The sequence below is a fragment of the Haliotis rufescens genome, unplaced genomic scaffold (genome assembly GCF_023055435.1).
Source record: "Haliotis rufescens isolate VD_foot unplaced genomic scaffold, xgHalRufe1.0.p SCAF_42, whole genome shotgun sequence".
In the NCBI taxonomy this organism is placed as follows: domain Eukaryota; kingdom Metazoa; phylum Mollusca; class Gastropoda; order Lepetellida; family Haliotidae; genus Haliotis; species Haliotis rufescens.
The window spans coordinates 437,840-457,310 of NW_025964135.1; positions in this window are offsets into that span (position 1 = coordinate 437,840).

A 19,471-nucleotide genomic window follows, 5' to 3' on the forward strand; every position below is an offset into this window, starting at 1 on the left:
AGTTGTTTGAGCTATTGAGTATTTGATTTATTAGTTTGGGGTGGTTTTTAGTGTTTTTGTTTTTGAGGGCTTGTAGTCCACTGAGGGAGTCGGTTAGGATGAGGATTTTTGTTTTGTTTTTAGATTGCTGATTGTATAGTGCTGAGACAACTACTGACTGATATAGAAGATTTAACGTGCGCTTTCCGACTGCAGCGTATTTCGCACACGGGCCTGGCCGCACCATTTAGTGTATTCCAAAAGGATGAAAGTGGTGTGTGCAACCCAAGAGGGGGCTTTTAGGGGTTGCTTATATTGAATTTTTGAGATTTTTAAATTTGGAATAAATGCCAAGGTGGGTGGAGGAGGGAACTAAGGGAGCCGGTTGAGGTGGGTGTTTGTATGTTTATTGGATTTTGGATTGGTAGATTAACTAGTTTTTAGATGCGCTTAATTAGGTCTGTTTTGATTAGGAATACGCCTAGGGCCTTGAAGTTTTCTAGTTTATTTTGAGGGTTTAGTAGTTCATCTAGAGTAGGAACCTTATTTAGATTAAGGGTGGTTTGTAGTGTGGGCAGTTGCCTGTGGTGTGTCTTTTAAGTTTTTTTAGGTGGTTATTTAGGTTCGTGTGTCCTGTTTTGAGTTTTGTAATAAATCTGTCCATTTTTTTAGAGGGGTGTAGCATTTTAGGTTTGGCTAGTGGTTTTCTGAGCACTTTTTTGATTTGGCTATTTGAGTTTTGATATTGATTATGCCATTTTTTGGTTATTTTTTGTTTGTTTACACTTTTAATTTCTGATTTTGAGATGGGTAGGTTTAGGCTTATTTCTGATAAGAGATAATTTAGCTGCTTTATCGGCGCTTTCGTTGCCGTAAATTCCTACGTGGGCGGGGATCCACAAGAAGGTTATTTGTTTACCTGCTTTTGTTAGGTCGTTGGAGCTTTTAAGTATTTGGTTTATTAATTTAGGTCGTTTTTTTGTATTTTTGTTTTGGAGGGCTTGTAGTCCACTAAGGGAGTCGGTGAGAATTAGGATTTTATTGTTGTTTTTAGATTGTTGGTTTTGCAGGGCTGAGGCCATGCCCATAAGTTCGGCCGTGAATATAGATTGGTTGTTAGGGAGTCGGGAAGATTGTATGGATATAACTGGTTGTGTGGTATGGACTCCGAAGCCTGTGTGGTTGGAGATCGGGTCTGAAGATCCGTCAGTGTACATGTGACACCCATTTGGCCAATTTTCGTGTATGTATGCAAGTGTGGTGGTTTTACCTATGTTTGGGTCGGTTTGTTTATTTATTTGGTTAGCTAGCGTTGGGTCTATTTTGTGTATTTTGAGTTTAGGGGTGAAGATATTTGATTTTTTGCAGTTTTGTTTAAGATTTTGAGTTTGGTGTTCATTGAGATAGTTAGTTATTCTTTGGGATATTGGGGTGAGTAAGGGGTGTTTGCGAGCTAGAGTTTGGTTTCTTGGGCTTATGTTTTGGTTAATTATGAGACAACTAATAGGTCTCAAGATTAAGTATTCGGCTGGATGACAGCTGCCATTTAATTACAAAACAGACAGTCGTCTAGACGGCTCACATGTAAGTGCGCCGACATGTGCCTAAGATCATAAAATGGACAATCTTTGGTAACATCTAATTTATTGTTGTCTCACGCCAGAGCTGTGAATAATTCTGTTCATTGAACAATTGGAATTCAGGAAGTTATCAATAATTGTTTTACTTAAGATAAGATAAGATAAGTTGTTTATAACATAATATTATGATGTCAGGACGTACTACATTCAAAACCATATATTTTAAAATCAATTTAATGACAGACTATGATTTCCAAGTCCCGATTAGCAAATCAATGAGGTATCAGTTTCACCACATGTGCACAGACCGATTTTTCATAACTATTCTCCAGTTAAAGTCCTATCCTCTTATCAAAAAATCTGTGAGAGTGATCATCATTAACGAAACTCATTCTCGTCAAAGAATACAGAACAAATGAAGAATCAGATGCATACATTTATTGCCATGCTTCATTTATCACGAAGTAGATTTACATACATTTGTGAATAGCACTTAAACTGCGAAAATGAATTTTACCATTGTCTATATTATATTATAAGTATTAACCATAATATGGATTTCCGAATTTATAAACGACTCCAAACGTTGATATTTCAGACAAAAACAAAGTCAGCCGTCTTTTAACGTTCAAGGGAAAAGGGTTTGCTTTCACAATTGAACATTTGTTTTCACCAAAGGACAATCAAATCAAGCCAAAAACAGTAAAAATACACATATATGGTTAGCGACCGTCATTTATAATAATAATATAGTTTATTACAGTGTCATGTGTTACAAAGCAATACAACATTTAGCACATACTTAAAATACAAACACCAGGCCTCAGTGGGCCGAAATGACACCTTAAGGTATTACAAATATTAAAATACAAATAGATATAAAAAGTAATCATGCACATTCTTAATATCTACATATACACATATTCACTAACACAATCACATAATGCACTCATGCATACACACATATATACATACGCACTCACGCACGCACATTATACAGCGAGGGGGAAATTCGTCTGCTCTAACTGCCTTCACAAAAACATTCCAGGCCTTAATTACCGAGGCATCTGTGACTTAGTAGCATTACATTCGCTGCGTTTGCAGCATATAAGATGTGTAATCTGTGGAGTGACTAAAGTAATATTACGGCTGAAATCTTACTTGCATGGTTGTTTTAATAGAAAACTTACGGTTTAAAAACACAATTGTTCTTATATAATGTTTTTAGGTTTGGTTTATAAATACAAGAGAAGATTTTTTATACATGTAAAACTGGTCGAAAATACAGCTCAACAATAGAAACATAAAAATAGGAGTTGTGAATAGTGACAAATTTTAATTACATCACCGTGTCAATAATTATTGATTGATTCCGTCAAACTTTCAAACCATTTATTGCCATGGACGTACACTACTGCCTAAAAGTTCATTCCCCTAACACGCGTTGAGAACGCGTGTAACACGCATGTGACACGGGTGCTCAACGGGTAGCAGGTGTGTAACACGGGACCGGGTTCCAGTTGAAGTTGACAAAATTATCAAATGAATAATGAGATAAAACAAAACAGTGAGATGTGAAATTTGAGTTAATGAGCGGCCATTGAGCTGTGTTCACCAGACCGTAAATACAAGGTCGGCCCGTCTTAATTAGTGTTCGGTTGTTAGACTTTTATGGCATGAACCATTCCACTAGGGTCCCGTCTAGCCATTGTGGCTAGCCGACAGTAGAACAGTAGTGAATTTAGATGCGAGTTTATTGCTAGGGGAACCCCCGTGTTGACACGATTGTCGCGGGTTGGTAAATGTTCGCCATTAATAAAATGATTGTTTGTGGATTGCGAACATATTCATTTGCCCACACGAGTCATTCCATTTGATTGCAAAGATAACGTTTTTCGTTCGCCAAATTTATGCTTTAGACAGTACAATTATGATATAGCCGTCACCACACTAATGTCTCATTATTTCACGTAGGAATATGTCACATTTCCCCACACCCCACTTTCTGTTTTGTATTTTGAAAGAATAAATAAAAGAAGGTTTTGTGTGGGACACTTTTATACTAATTATAAGAGGATGTTGTAAATGAATATGAACAGCCATGCTGTCTGACTGTTGATAGAATTTGAGATCTTCACAATCACCGGGTGTGACCATGTAGACAGAATCTCGTTAGGGTTTGTGATTTTTACATTTGCCCAATGACCATAGTGAGTATTGCTGGGGATACCAAACGTAACAGTTTATTATTAGAGGTTGTGAGTACCTACACCAAGTAGATAGGATATATTTAGGATTTTAATCCTTCTTTGAGAGGCATTTAGAAGTTGGAGTACTACGTTAGGATAAGATTTGTGGGTGACTTTAATCCTTTCTTTCTCTGTGGGTAATCCTTTCACGTTGATTGGAGGAAGTCACTCAACCAGGTCATGACAGGTCGTGAGTTTACTCACTAACTACTGTGAACGTTTTTGGCATAACATCCTTCTTGTATAAACATAGAAACGATGCTCACTCACTGTTAATCTTCTGCAGTTTGCTGGCAAAGTGGGGATAAACCTCAGTGTCAAAGACGATCAAACTTAGTTCGAATCCTTGTTTATATGTGACATCTCCCAAATGGGGACATGTTCATAAACTTGGCAAGTGATGATGAATTTTAATATTATTATAGTTTATGAAATTGTTAATAAAACTTTAATAAAATTGTGCTTCACTCTCACGAAAAATATATTGTCTGTGAGTAAATTTATATGTCACGTTTCATCGGCATTTTTCAGTGATATTGGGACTACATTAAACTGGCTGGTTTTACATTTCTGATACAGGTGCTTGACTGACTGAGTAGTTCATGATCAATTAGATATGTTTAAATCAGTCAAGTTTGCAACAATAGATGAATAAGTTGATACATTTGGACCGCAGTTACTGATTAACAACTTAAGACATAGAGACAGGGAGGAGATATATAACCAAACCTATGGTCCTTTTGAGACAGTTGACAGTTAGAACGTTGGATTAAATGACAGTAACTAATTTGAACATTCCCCAGTAATATCATAAAATACATCATAACTCATAACAGTCCGAGAAACAGCTTCCAGCCATATACTAGTATTGAAGGGACAATCGCTTTTGACAGTTTAAAAATAAACTCACCTTAAGGTGCTTGGCAAGTCAAAACTGACCTCCCTGAATATGTTTTTTAGGTTTGACAGCAACTATGCTTGTGGATTTCAGCGATAGACATGATTTGTTAGCTAGATGTTATTACAATAAGCGAAAATGTCTTAAAAGTCCACAGTTTGTTTAATAGTACAAAAAGTGTGTTATAGATCTATCAACGTTTTCTTTTATTGAACATAATATTTGCACTATATTGCTGTTAGCTGTAAATAATCTAGCCTCCCCATGTACGTAACTGACATATATTTATGTATGACCAGAACAGCAAATAAAGCTCTGGTAGATAGGTACCTCGGAGATTTAACGTGCGCTTTCCGACTTAAGCCTATCTCGCACACGTGGAAGCACTTATACAATTAGGGTAAAAAAGTGTAATGATTAAATAAAGAAGTGCACCCCCCCCCCCCCCCCCCCCCCCCCCAAATATATAAGTTTGCAGCCTATTCTAATAAAGTTAAAGTGGTTGGGGTTGGGCTGGTTGGAGTGAGTGATAAAAGAATATTCAATAATATGGAAAAGTTTGAGCCTGGGGGTGGGGGTGGGGGGGCACGGCGTCGGCTGGCGAGCATGTGTGGCGGTATCCTTCTAGTAGTCTCTTGGTCAGCTTCTCATCCTGGGGGTTGGGATTCTGGTAGAGACTCTTGGCAAGGAGGGCGGCGGTATTGGCGACGAAGTGGTTTGAGGTCGGTACGCCACTACTCTGGAAGAAGTGGTACAAGTCTGTGTAGTTTGTGATGTCGTACTCGATGTCCTGTCCCCCCTTCTTGTGCACCATGACGAAAGGGACTCCTTGTTTGGCGTAGAGATGTTCCTTTGGGGTGTTGATCTGGTCAACCTTGAGATCCGGTGTCCCGGTATAAACTCTCCCCCGTACAAATTCTCCCCCCGGAGATTTTATACCGGTACAGATTCTTCCCCGGCGAATCTGTTCTGAAATAAAATCTCCCCCGGGCGGATATATTTCGCGCCCCCCTCAGTATAAAGTCTCCCCCCTGATTATTCGGTTTGTTGCAATGTCTTTAAGTACTATATTCTTTAAATAGTTATCTTTAATGTAAGGAGGGTTACTTTAAAAAATAGATTATGAAATATGGTCATAATGAATTGATATTTCAGAATATTTTATTTGGTAACTGTACCTTCCATCCTAAAATAATTATAAGACATAATCATACCAAACAAAGGATGGGAGACATGAGTCTCTACAGAACTTGTTGTTTCTAATACAGTTGTTGTTGTCTGTATACATTTTTTTAATATACCAGTTTGAGTCTACATGCGAACACAATCGATGGTTGAAATGTTAGTCTAAGAACAAAACATGAACTAATTCTAAAGAACTCTGATGTATAAAGTTACCTTCATCTTTGATTGACTGATGTATTTTCAATCTTTATTCAGCACTGAAGAGGCCACAGGCCTATAGTACGAAGCATTAAGTTTATGAATAAACTGTTATAAAATATTCATAAAGTATCAGGGGTCATTTCAACTTGCAAAATGATTGACATAGTCCTTTATAGAGCGAGGATTGGGCTGTTTTCTCACCCGATTGACTGACATACAACATTCACATGGTTTAGAATGGTACAATGAATGGTAAAGCATGCAAATTACTCTAATACGCGATATTTCATAAGAAAATATCATATCTCCGTTAAAACATAAAACCAATATTTATGAGTCTACATATTGATATAAGACTTTATCACTGTATCCAATTCCAACATTTTAGATATAAACTTTCGGACAGTTCAGTTCAAAATTCTTCAACCTTTAATACATCACAGGGATTTGTAGCAAGACGACGGGAATCTACAGTCTTGACTGTGTGTGTGTTTTTTTTATGAGAATGTTTCTCACCGACCTTAGCGTGTAGGGGTGTGATGTCCTGGGCAGGAAATGACAGTGTTTTGACTACTCGTCTTTCATTAATTAACGTTATGGGCATCCCTAATTAACATTTACTAATTCATGTTAAACCAACACAGGATGTTTTCTGGAAGTGGACAATCGCGAATGTAATAGGGCTGACACGACATGTGTTAATAACTGTCCTAGAACTTCTTAAGTTACTAAACATTCTTTATATCTAACGACTAATATTATATCCACCTATATACCACTTTATTGTCTCATATTGCGGATTCAAGAAAACACAGTGCTGAAAGTGAAGCCCTTTTCACTCCACATTCCCAACATCGTCTCTATCAGAAGTGTTTGGCAACTATTGAACTGACTGACTGACTGATATAGAAGATTTAACGTGCGCTTTCCGACTGCAGCGTATTTCGCACACGGGCCTGGCCAGGCCATTTAGTGTATTCCGAGAAGGGTGAAAGTGGTGTGTGCAACCCAAGAGGGGGCTTTTAGGGGTTGCTTATATCGATTTTTGAAATTTTAAAATTTGGAATAAATGCCGAGGTGGGTGGAGGAGGGAACTAAGGGAGCCGGTTGAGGTGGGTGTTTGTATGTTTATTGGATTTTGGATTGGTAGATTAATTAGTATTTAGATGCGCTTAATTAGGCCTGTTTTGATTAGGAATACGCCTAGGGCCTTGAAGTTTTCTAGTTTATTTTGAGGGTTTAGTATTTCATCTAGAGTAGGAACCTTATTTAGATTGAGGTTGGTTTGTAGTGTGGTTCTGTGTGTTTGGTAGTGGGTGCAGTGGATGAGTGCGTGTTCTGTGGTTTCGGGTTGTTTGCAGTGGGGGCAGTTGCCTGTGGTGTGTCTTTTAAGTTGTTTTAGGTGGTTATTTAGGTTCGTGTGTCCTGTTTGGAGTTTTGTAATTAATCTGTCAATTTTTTTAGAGGGGTGTAGGATTTTAGGTTTGGCTAGTGGTTTTCTGAGCACTTTTTTGATTTGGCTATTTGAGTTTTGATATTGATTATGCCATTTTTTGGTTATTTTTTGTTTGTTTACACTTTTAATTTCTGATTTTGAGATGGGTAGGTTTAGGCTTATTTCTGGTATTTTGAGAGATAATTTAGCTGCTTTATCGGCGCTTTCGTTGCCGTAAATTCCTACGTGGGCGGGGATCCACAAGAAGGTTATTTGTTTGCCTGCTTTTGTTAGGTCGTTGGAGCTTTTAAGTATTTGGTTTATTAATTTAGGTCGTTTTTTTGTATTTTTGTTTTGGAGGGCTTGTAGCCCACGAATCGAGTCAGTGAGAATTAGGATTTTTTGTTTGTTTTTTGATTGTTGGTTATGCAGGGCTGAGGCCATGCCCATAAGTTCGGCCGTAAATATAGATTGGTTGTTAGGGAGTCGGTAAGATTGTGTGGATATAACTGGTTGTGTGGTATGGACTCCGAAACCTGTGTGGTTGGAGATCGGGTCTGAAGATCCGTCAGTGTATATGTGACACCAATTTGGCCAATTTTCGTGTATGTAAGAAAGTGTGGTGGTTTTAGCTATGTTTGGGTCGGTTTGTTTATTTATTTGGTTAGTTAGCGTTGTGTCTATTTGGGGTATTTTGAGTTTAGGGGTGAAGATATTTGATTTTTTGCAGTTTTGTTTAAGATTTTGAGTTTGGTGTTCATTGAGGTAGTTAGTTATTCTTTGGGATATTGGGGTGAGTAAGGGGTGTTTGCGAGCTAGAGCTTGGTTTCTTGGGCTAATGTTTTGGTTAATTAGGTTTTGGATGAGAGGGTTTGTTTGGGACGCGGCCCAGAAATTAAGGCTTAGATGTTCCCTGCGTAGATTTAGTGGCATTTCTCCTGTAAGGGCCTGAAGTGAGGTGTAGGAGGTGCCATGTTGGGTGCGTGTAATTAGTTTAAGGGCTTGGTATTGTATTGAGTCAAGTTTTTTAGATAGAGAGTTGTTTAGGGTATTGTATATGGCGCAGCCGTAGTCTAGTTTTGATCTAATTAGTGTTGTATATAGTGAGAGGAGGGTATCTTTGGAGGCTCCCCAGTTAGAGCCGGTGAGACATCTTAATGTGTTAAGGTCTTTGCTGCATCTAGTTTTTAGGTTTTGGACGTGAGCCTCCCAGGTGAGGTGTTGATCGAAAATAAGTCCTAAGAATTTGGTTTGTTTTTGGAATTTGATTGTTTGGTTGTTTAGCTGGAGGATTGGGTAGGCAGGTTTCATGTTTTTATGTTTGAATACTATTCCTGTTGTTTTATCTGAGTTAATGGAGAAGCCCCATTTGTCTGCCCATTGTTGTATTTTATTTAGAGATTTTTGGATTAGGTTTTCTGCCATTTTAATGCTTTTAGTGCGGATCCATAGGGCTCCATCATCCGCGAATTTTGAAGTGTTTAGTTTAGGGGATAAGTGAGTGAGTGAGTGAGTATGGTTTTACGCCGCTTTTAGCAATATTCCAGCAATATCACGGCGGGGGACACCAGAAATGGGCTTCACACATTGTACCCATGTCGGGAATCGAACCCGGGTCTTCAGCGTGACGAGCGAACGCTTAACCACTAGGCTACCCGACCGCCCTTAGGGGATAAGCCCTCGAATAGATCATTTATCATTATATTGAAGAGGGTTGGGCTGAGAATGCTGCCCTGGGGAGTGCCATTTTCTAGGGGACACTGGTCCGATAGCGTATGGTCTATACCCACGGTAATTTTGCGATTGTTTAGGAAATCTTGGATGAAGTTTATTATTTGGCCTTTTAGTCCTATTTTTTTTAGTTTTTGTATTAGCCCGTGGTGCCATACCATATCGAAAGCTTTAGAGAAGTCGAGGAATATGCCTATGGTGTATTGCTTGTTTAGCTGTCCTGTTTTTATATCCTGTTCTAGTCAGGCAAGGTTATCGAGAGTTGATCGGCCAGGAGTGAAGCCGCTTTGGTCGGGGTTTATGATGTTGTTTTGGTCTAGGTAGTGCTGTAGCCTATTTTTAGTCATAAGTTCCATTATTTTGCAGAGATTTGAGGTTAGGGATATGGGCCTATAGGAGTTTGTCTGATCTGCTAGTTTATTTGGTTTAGGTATTGGGATTACTAGAGCTTCCTTCCATGAGGATGGGACCTGTCCGTTTAGGTAAACTAGGTTGTATAGTTTAAGTAAAGTTTGGAGTAGTTTGGTAGGTAAGTGTTTGATTATTTGGTAAGAGGTGAGGTCTAGGCCAGGGGCTGTTCCTTTTTTTCTATTGTTTAGTACGTGATTTAGTTCTTCTATGGTGTAACTATTGAACTGCATGGCAAGTATTTATAAAACGACCGGGGGAGGAAATATTCTGGGGGGAGATTTTATTTCGTAGGGAGGGGGAGAATTTATTTCGAGAGGGGCGGAACTGTACCGGTATTATTGACACCGGCCACATGGAACTCTGGGTTGGAGAGTGTAGTTGTCGCAGCGCGCATTGATCCGGGAACCAGACCGGAAGTGACAGTTTGGACCGTCGCTTATGTCATTTCAAAAGGAGAGTTATTTCCCTTTGGAACAAAAAGATTGCCCAATAGTCAGTGTTGATAAGTCAATAATGATCGGTTAATCATCACACGAACAGTGATGATGGCGTTGAAATATGAGCACATACAGTCGTGCTGTGACTCGTTTGATTGAATTTGTTGTTATTTATTGTCAAAAAAGAAAGACGATATTTGCAATTGCAATAAGCTCCCAATTTATGCATCACACAATATGTTATTGCAAATTTCCATTTCATCTACCCTGAGCCTTTTTCCAATATTAAATGTTCAGCTCTTACAAGGAACGTCACAGAAAGTAGTATAGGTAATGGTGATTCTGCCGCAACCCCACTGGAGCCAGATTTATATACCTATACTGTTACTACAGGGGGATTTTTTTATGTGTAAACGCTGATGCGATTCAACGATCGTCATGAGATTAAGTTAAATTGACTCTAGCTCACCACTACCTTGAGTCAATCAATGATACCATAGAGGGAATTTTTAGCACAAAAACGATGATGAGACTAAACTAAATTGTAATGAAAATATTCTCTATTTTTTTTACTCATACGCATACCATAATTTTTAAACAAAGTGATATTCAACATTTTTACTAAATTCTTCGTTCATTTTACTAGGAGACCAGACTATATACTCTTCTTGGTAATTGGAAAGAAACAATTGATGACCGTATTTTGTTTAACATTTTTGTGTGTTGAAACACTGTTATATTAAAGGGAAATATAACCATTTAGTCTGTTCGGGTAACCAATTCTAGCTATTGTTTCCTGAATAAAATATTATCTACTTCAGGCATACACATATTGTTTTGTGTCATGTGACACCAGATGTTGTCATGAACCAATACTCATGTCGAAAACAACCATAGAAATGTGAAACATCAATGCTAGAGAATAACCAAGTTCGATTTTCCAACGAGAAAATTCCTTTTGGCGTGAACGTTGACAATAGCGGTACAAATATATTAATGGATCACTGAGCATCTGTTGCCTCCGATGAATAGATGAAGTTATGCCGCAACAGTAAGCTCTTAGAAGTCTTGTTTGCCAGCTGGGACCATGTCAATATATCAGGTATGAAATACATTTACACGTTGAACGCATTTGACAGAGAGTATTAGTTATCTTGAACGGTTGGTGAATTCTGGAGTATTCTGGGGACGAATATATTTCGTGACACCGGAACTACTGATGCAACTGATTTCAGAGATCTTATTAATCCTCGCAAACATTCGGTTTTAACACTAACTACGTAAAAACTGTCAACATATCCACGCCGTTATACTCTGATTAAAGATCTAAAATATATTCCTTAATACAGGCTACCATTTGAAAATGGTATCAGTGTAATACCAGGGGCTAGAATATCATGGTGCAACCAGGTTTCTGTTAAACATACAACATCATAACTATCTAATTCAGCACTGATTAAATCTACTTTAAAATCTACTAAGACTCCTTTCGTTTACATGTATAATCTTTATAAGCAAAGTAACCCAAAATATAGATAATGTGTATCATCTTCCCGAAATGATCAGCATGTAGAATAGATTCGAAAACACCTGTATTGAACAACATCAACCGGCATCGTCAAAGCAAAGTGTACATGTAATTGTTACAATGGTGCTGGCGGTGAATATTAATGAAGAACATCTTGTTAAAAAGACACACCGAAACTGATTTGCATAACTGATGACCACAACATATTGCAAAATATCAAAATAGTAAAAATGATACAGTTTAACCTAACACTGAAGAGAAAACAAGAACGACACAGAAAAGTAAAATAGTACGTCATATAGAACTGAGATAAAGTAATCTGAGAAGGGATTCATACGTTATATACAACTTAAAAATATAATATTATGAAAAACGAAAGGAAAGGTGGGACACCCCCCACCACACACCCCACACCCCACGCAAGTAACTAAATGTATAATTCAGAAAAAATAAAGGAGATAAAAAAAAAGAATAAAAAAACACATAAACAAATGAACATTAAAACTATTGGCAACTGCATGGCAAGTATTTTTAAAATGACCGGGGGAGGAAATATTCTGGGGGGAGATTTTATTTCGTAGGGTGGGGGAGAGTTTATTTCGAGAGGGGCGGAACTGTACCGGTATAAATTCGCCGGGGGGGAGATTTTATTCTGGGGGCGAATATATTTCGTGACACCGGCCGGGCCCTGTAGTGGTTGATCGGAATGTCTGACTTTTCCACTAGTAATTAAAGTTCTTTGGTATGACCTCTTTTATCCCTGCTGACGTTATCCTAATGTTCAATTTCAGTCTGCCTAACCAAGCGTAAGAAAGCATTGTACATGTTCTGATAAACTATACTGATGCAATTAAGCAAATGAATATTTGCTGTGGGCAAATATCTATTTTCTATATATATAATTTTTGGATATGAAGCATTCTAGTTAATTGTGGATACACTGGGCAGACAGAATTGTGTTTATTTCCAGGCCATCCTGATCGTCGTTTACTACTATAAGGTGTATGTTTTGAGGCAAGATCAAAGGCGCCGCACAGCATTTATTAGATAACAGACGGGGTCGTCCGTTTCGCTTTAAACAACCACCCCACCCTGTCTGTAGGAGTTATATAATCGGTGCGCAAATAACTGTGTCAAGTCCACTGCCGGGCTGATGCGGTGTCAGTGTCAGCAATGAACATGAATGCTCAAATTATAGTCCTGTAGCACTCACAAGTTGCTCAGCCAAAATATTTGAAAAGTGTATATTCAATTCTCTGATAACAGCATATATAACCTTAGAAACACAGACCTATGCTTAATAATAATTTCTTCTGGATATGATCAACCTGCGGAACCCTCTATCCGATGAAGTAACTAATGCTCGCTCATTAAAAGAAATCAAATCATTAATTAATCGTTCTGATGCAATTACTAATAATTTTGACTTCAAATATTTTCATAGATCATGCCAAATTGTCCACTGTCGACTTAGGCTCGGATGCAGTGACTTAAACGCTGATAATTTTAGACGACATGTATCAGACATACCAGACTGCACTTGTGGATATCACCTTGAAGATGCAATTTACTTTTTCTATAACTGTCAAAAAATACGATAATATCAGAAACACTGTGTATTTCTACACACATGGGTATGGTCTAAAAATGATACTACGTGGCAGTAGTTAAGCAGTTCTACGAACATGACTCTTCTTAAATCAGTTCACGACATCATTGTCAAAAGAAAAAGGTTTGAGTAGCTTAATTTTATGCATGTAGTAAAGGAAAACTGCATTACCTTATTTCACAGACACCACTTGCTTCAGTGTATTGGCTTCGTGTTTTTCATTTGTGCATTTTGTATGTTTATGTTCATCACTCTCTTATATATATCCAGCTGTTGTTAAGTTGTTACCTGGAGAGGTATTACATAAGCAAGTTATGCTTGTTTACCGATCCATATTTCTTTTGAAATAAAAATACGTTTAAGCCAACACAGCTAACCCTAAAACACATGATTGTAAACTATTCAAAAAGGGGCATTAATCTCTGGCTTCTTCTCGGATGTCGGACTCAAACTCAAACTCATTTATTCTTAGAATAACATGACATACAATTATCTACAATTTTTATTATGTACAATTTAACAAAAATAATAAAAATAGGATACGTGGATACTAACACAATTTACCAATTGTATTGTACACATTGTTAAGGAATTTAGATAGGCCTTTTAGATTTCTTACACTGTTAGTGGTCATAATTTTCTTAAATGTTTGGAAACTTAAGATATTGCTTATTTAAGAGTTCATATCGCCGTTGGTGAAAAGCTTCACATTGGAATAAATAATGCAATTCATCTCCCACAGCGATAGATTCGCAGAGTGGACACTGGCTGTCTTCCCTGGGAATGTTCAGCCATCGACCTGTTTCAACTGGTAATCCTTGGTTAGAAAGTTCTGACTTTAATTTTGAGAGCAGTAGATATTTCGCAAATAAAGGTTGATTCTTCAGGTAATACGACCTTTGGATTTCCGCTTGGGCTTTCTAGCTGCCGTGAGTCAATTTGCTCGTTAACGCAACCGAGCGTGACAAGAGACTGGGCAAGGACAGCTAAATAAGCTTACGCATTTTTTAAAACTGATTGGTTACCCGTGATCTATGAAGATTTCAACAAAGGGCGCATGGTATTTAATTTCATCAGCCTAAACAAGCAGACAAATAACGGCGAAAGCTCATCGGATGTCGTTATTTGGAAATACCCCTGATGGTTACAGTTAATTAATAAAAAAGTATCCCTGAGTGAAAGCATTTGCGGATTTCGGATTGCGTGGATGATACAATTACTACTCCCTTGTTGTCATCCACATTTACTGGTATAACCCTACACTTGTGTATTTGTCGTAATTCACTTGCTGCTCAGTTAATGACTTTATAACATGTATACTTAGTTGTAGCACCACTCAGATTATAAAGGTTCAAATTTGGTCTTTCTTGTACCTGGGGTAATTATTCAATCTAAATCCAGGTTTGAAGTGAGGTGGAATGTGAGTTATGTGATATGCACGTGGCAGCCCAGCAAGAGATGTATGGTCAGTTGCTTTACTTTTTTGTAAATCAACTGATCATTCCCAGACATCAAAGGATCAACAGGAAATACGTTGATTGATTAATTACGGTTATCTTGCACAGTGGATATGTCAAAAGTAAGTGTTTACATGTGAAGGTAGGTTTACTAGACCTAGGCAATACACTCATATCATGGCGTGAAGTACAGATGTAAAAACAACATACTTTGTTCAAAGAGTAACCGATATTACACTGACTGGTTGTTCATTGTTATTTAACACAATGTATGTTTTTAAGAACCGAGGACATTATAAAAATAGTTGTCACGTGGGCTTTCTCAGCAAACTTGGCACCTATGTGAAACAATTGAAACAAACTAAGTGATCAGTTAAGAAACAAACACGGGTTATAATATTCGATACATTTAAATAACGTTTAAAAACGATATATTTAAATATTTTAATATATTTCATATATATTCCAAATATTGTTTCCAAATAATTATTATTAAAGTATTTGATTCTCACATAGACATTTGACATCGGATAAGTATTTTTGTACAGCTGCAGACGCAATGGATATTGTTCCTTTATGTTGATATTCCCGGATACATTATAACTTTGGTAGGTTGTAATAATTATATTTGCATTTTGTTTTCATTCATTCGCTGCAGCTTTGAACAGAATCATTCTTGTTCCTTTCCGTTTGGTTGGGAAGTTTTTCGATGCGCGATAGACGTTGTTTTCGCAAGTATTTTCTTTTGTAAGCGTGTATATGTTACAGTCAATGTGTAAAATATGATTCACTCAGGCAATTTTTTAAATATCTAAATATTTCAGTCATTTTACAAATTGACTGAATAATCCATTCATTTATTTAACCGACTGACTAAAAATGATAAAGACGATCAAAAGAGCTTAAACACATCACAATATATTAATTATGCTAAGAAAAGAAGCCCAACAATACAGAACTGTACTTGGTGATGATATTAAACATAAACAAATATTTGGAATTCGTTATCATATTAACAAAGATGGACATATTTTTCAGTTAATTTGTAAAATAAACTGAATATTTAGGCGTTTAATAAATTTACTTAGTGAAATATGTTTACATTTTGAATGTAAACATATACACACGGTAAAATAAGCAATGTTCAGATAAAATATTTACTTAGTGTTGCAAGTCAAAATAGTGTACACAAAGATCGCACAATTACCAAGCAAGTGACTTACAAAAACTGCATCACCATTACCGATGCTCCCCACAAATGTACCTACATTTCCAAAACTGTATTTCATTTTTGTTGATCAATGTGACCATACGTCCTTCTACTATCAATAAAAATGCGCTTACGAATGGCGAGCACAGGTCGCGAACAAGTCTAGATTTCTGCTATATCATCCGGGTACTCACTGGGAAAATACAGTGATGCACAGGTAACAACTACTCCCGCGGAATTGCTTTAGATCAGTGCTCCTTTGTACGTTGAAATACTATATATTGTGAATGCCAAAATGATGTATCAAGGATCAAGTAGAAGATACATTGACCGTAGCGCTGGGAGTTTATTCAACAGACCCGTGAAAATAACACTGCTGTATCTTACTATTTATTTTAGATGACGCAGTCAAAGCTCACTTCTCCTGGCGGCCATTATCGAACGGCCAGCTAAAACACAACCCCGCGCTTACGTCTACAGGTCTCTTCCTGTAGTACGGTAATTAGTATTCTCTCCTCAAGTGTATCCTCAATGATATAACCCACCCTCATTAATTACATGCTGCTCTTTTCCAGCCTCACGGCTATGGAGCTGAGATAAAGAGTCCAAGTCATCATAAAGTAATTAGGGTCCAATAAAAACAATGCGCCGCCAAACCTCATACATATTATCACTGAAAGTCGTACTACAGACGGTTAATGTCAAATCACAATAAAAGCATTTTAATTGCAATAACATGTTCCAGGACCATCTATTATCTTAACACCATCGGATTTAGAAGCAATGGTCGTATAAAACAAGACAGATCTATTTAAACACAACAGTATTCATGTTATTCCCACAAAATCACATAAAGAAAGGAGACATTAGCAAATACATGTGTATTATCATTTTTCGTCAGGATAACAAAATGTTCTCTCCTTGTTACCACCTCCAGGTTCAGCTTAAGACGGGTCCTCCTTTGGTCAAAAGTTTGTTCCCCCACTAATGAGTGTGTCACGCGTTGCACACGAGTGGCGGTTGGGGTGCGTGTAAGGGGAATGGACTTCTAGGCAGTAGTGTACACGGTTTGTATATTCACGTTGATTGGACAGTCTAGACTGGCGCCAACTAATCATGACGGCGTCTTCAGAACAGAACACAACTTTATTTCTCTCAGGTTTAGGCTTACGTGGATAACGGAACATTTTGTTTAAGTGATAGCACATTTGTAATTCAATCTAATATACTTTCCTTGATTGATTATATGGCTGCGGTCGTAGATCCGGATGTATCTTAATATGCTCAGTATATACACAGGGTTTATTGTTATACTATTAGGATTAATAGAAACAATTGAGTATTTATACCCTTGATCATAAAGTTAGTCACTACTTTCACACTTTGATTTGTATGATTTGGGTTATGATTAAATTGTCAACAACAAAAATCAATCCGTGTATATGTGTATTATATAGTGTACCCCAATACGTAATTAAATTGTGTATAAATAAGGACACTAGGTTACTTACTGTAATTGATTATTTGATAAACAGATTCACATTTAGTTGTGTGATATGTCACAGAAGTAAAGCTAATTCATAACAACTAATTGTCCCATTTATTTGGTTTCTATCTTTTATATGAAACAAATGCTATAACATGGGGTGATAAACTTCATTGGAAATAGACGTAGCATATAATTGTCCACATGAACAGTCAACTCTGTTCCAGATATGTTTATTCATTTTTTCAGCATTTAAATCGTTGCATTCCTGGCTAAATAATTCATTTGACGAAATATTGTTCCCTGTTTTGAATTACAGTCAGATAGTTCCAGAACAATTATACAATTTTCAGCCCTATGTGTTGCGCATAATTCCGAGATAATTCGCATTTCATATTCTTGTACGAACACTTATCAAAATTCATTTATACCTAGTACTATTATGTACATATGTATATTAGTTCAAATTATAATAATGAGGCCCTCTATATTCTCGAAACGGTCTTTGTTCTACGACAACCGTAAGTCGGTATGGGAAAACAAAATATTTGTTTAATTGTTCAAAGTTCAAAGTCAATGTCATATGATTATAGGCAAGGAAGATAAGAAATTAGATATAAAGAGTAGCCACTTTAAATGACAGAATTTCTTTTAGTTAAATTTGCTCATGATTTGGTCTTTTTCGTGGAACATAGTGCCAAAATACTCTTAATTATTTACTTTCATGTCATTACTAATCTCACATAAGGTCAAAAGTTGTACAACGTTTAACAGATATGATTATGACATGTTGTATCCAAATATTTCCAAACATTTCCAAACAAATCCAAACAAATCCAAACAAATCCAAGCTTGGAAATATGACCTTTCCAAATATTGGAATGGTCATATTTCCAATTGGAATGGTGGTATTTCCAAGTTTTGGATTTTTTGGAATGGATGATATTTTGTCCAGTGCATCTGTACGGTTATTTATACCTTCGCAGAATTTTTTCCAGTCTCTACTTTTGGCTATTTGGACTAGTTTTCGAACCTGGTGGTTTAGTTCGTGGGCTATGTTTAAATATTTGTAGTCGCGTTTTGCTTTATTGAAGGCTGATTTACGTTTTCGTCTAGTCTGTTCTATTTCCTCATTCCACCATGGTACCGTCGGTTTGCCTGTCTTAGATGTTTTGAAGGGGATGGAGGTTTTGGCTGCGTTTATTATATAGTCTGTTAGGTTTTTACAATAGGTTTCTGGATCAATATTTTCTATTTCGTTTAAGTTAGCTTCGTTGCAGATATCTTGGAATTGGTCCCAGATACGTACCCCAAGATCATTTTTATTTGTTTGATGAGTAGATAATCTCAACTCAACTCCTTCAACTGATCATACAGTAAGACAATTAAGCTACTCCATAGTTTACATAGTAAATCTCATGCCTATTGAACCTGTGCTGAGAGTAAGGTATTTTAGATTAATTAAACGAAATTGTAACATATATACTCCCTAAACTGTGAGTCCCCTATCCCTACTCAGTACTTTAATCTAATAAGGACTGATCCATTACACCTGTAGGTATAATCCCTCTTTGCCTAGGTAAAATTGTCTAACAATTGGGACGTCTAACTAATGGGACGTCTAACTAATGGGATATAACCTATGGAGCTGAGGTAAAGAGTTCAAGTCATCATAAAGTAATTAGGGTCCAATAAAAACAATGTGCCTCCAAACCTCATAAATATTATCCCTGGAAGTCGTACTACAGACGGTTAATGTCAAATCACAATAAAAGCATTTCAATTGCAATAACATGTTCCAGGACCATGTATTCTCTTAACACCATCGGATTTAGAAGCAATGGTCGTATAAAACAAGACAGATCTATTTAAACACAACAGTATTCATGTTATTCCCACAAAATCACATAAAGAAAGGAGACATTAGCAAATACATGTGTATCATCATTTTTTCGTCAGGATAACAAAGTTTCTCTCCTTGTTACCACCTCCAGGTTCAGCTTAAGACGGGTCCTCCTTTGGTCAAAAGTTTGTTCCCCCTCTAATGAGTGTGTCACGCGTTGCACACGAGTGGC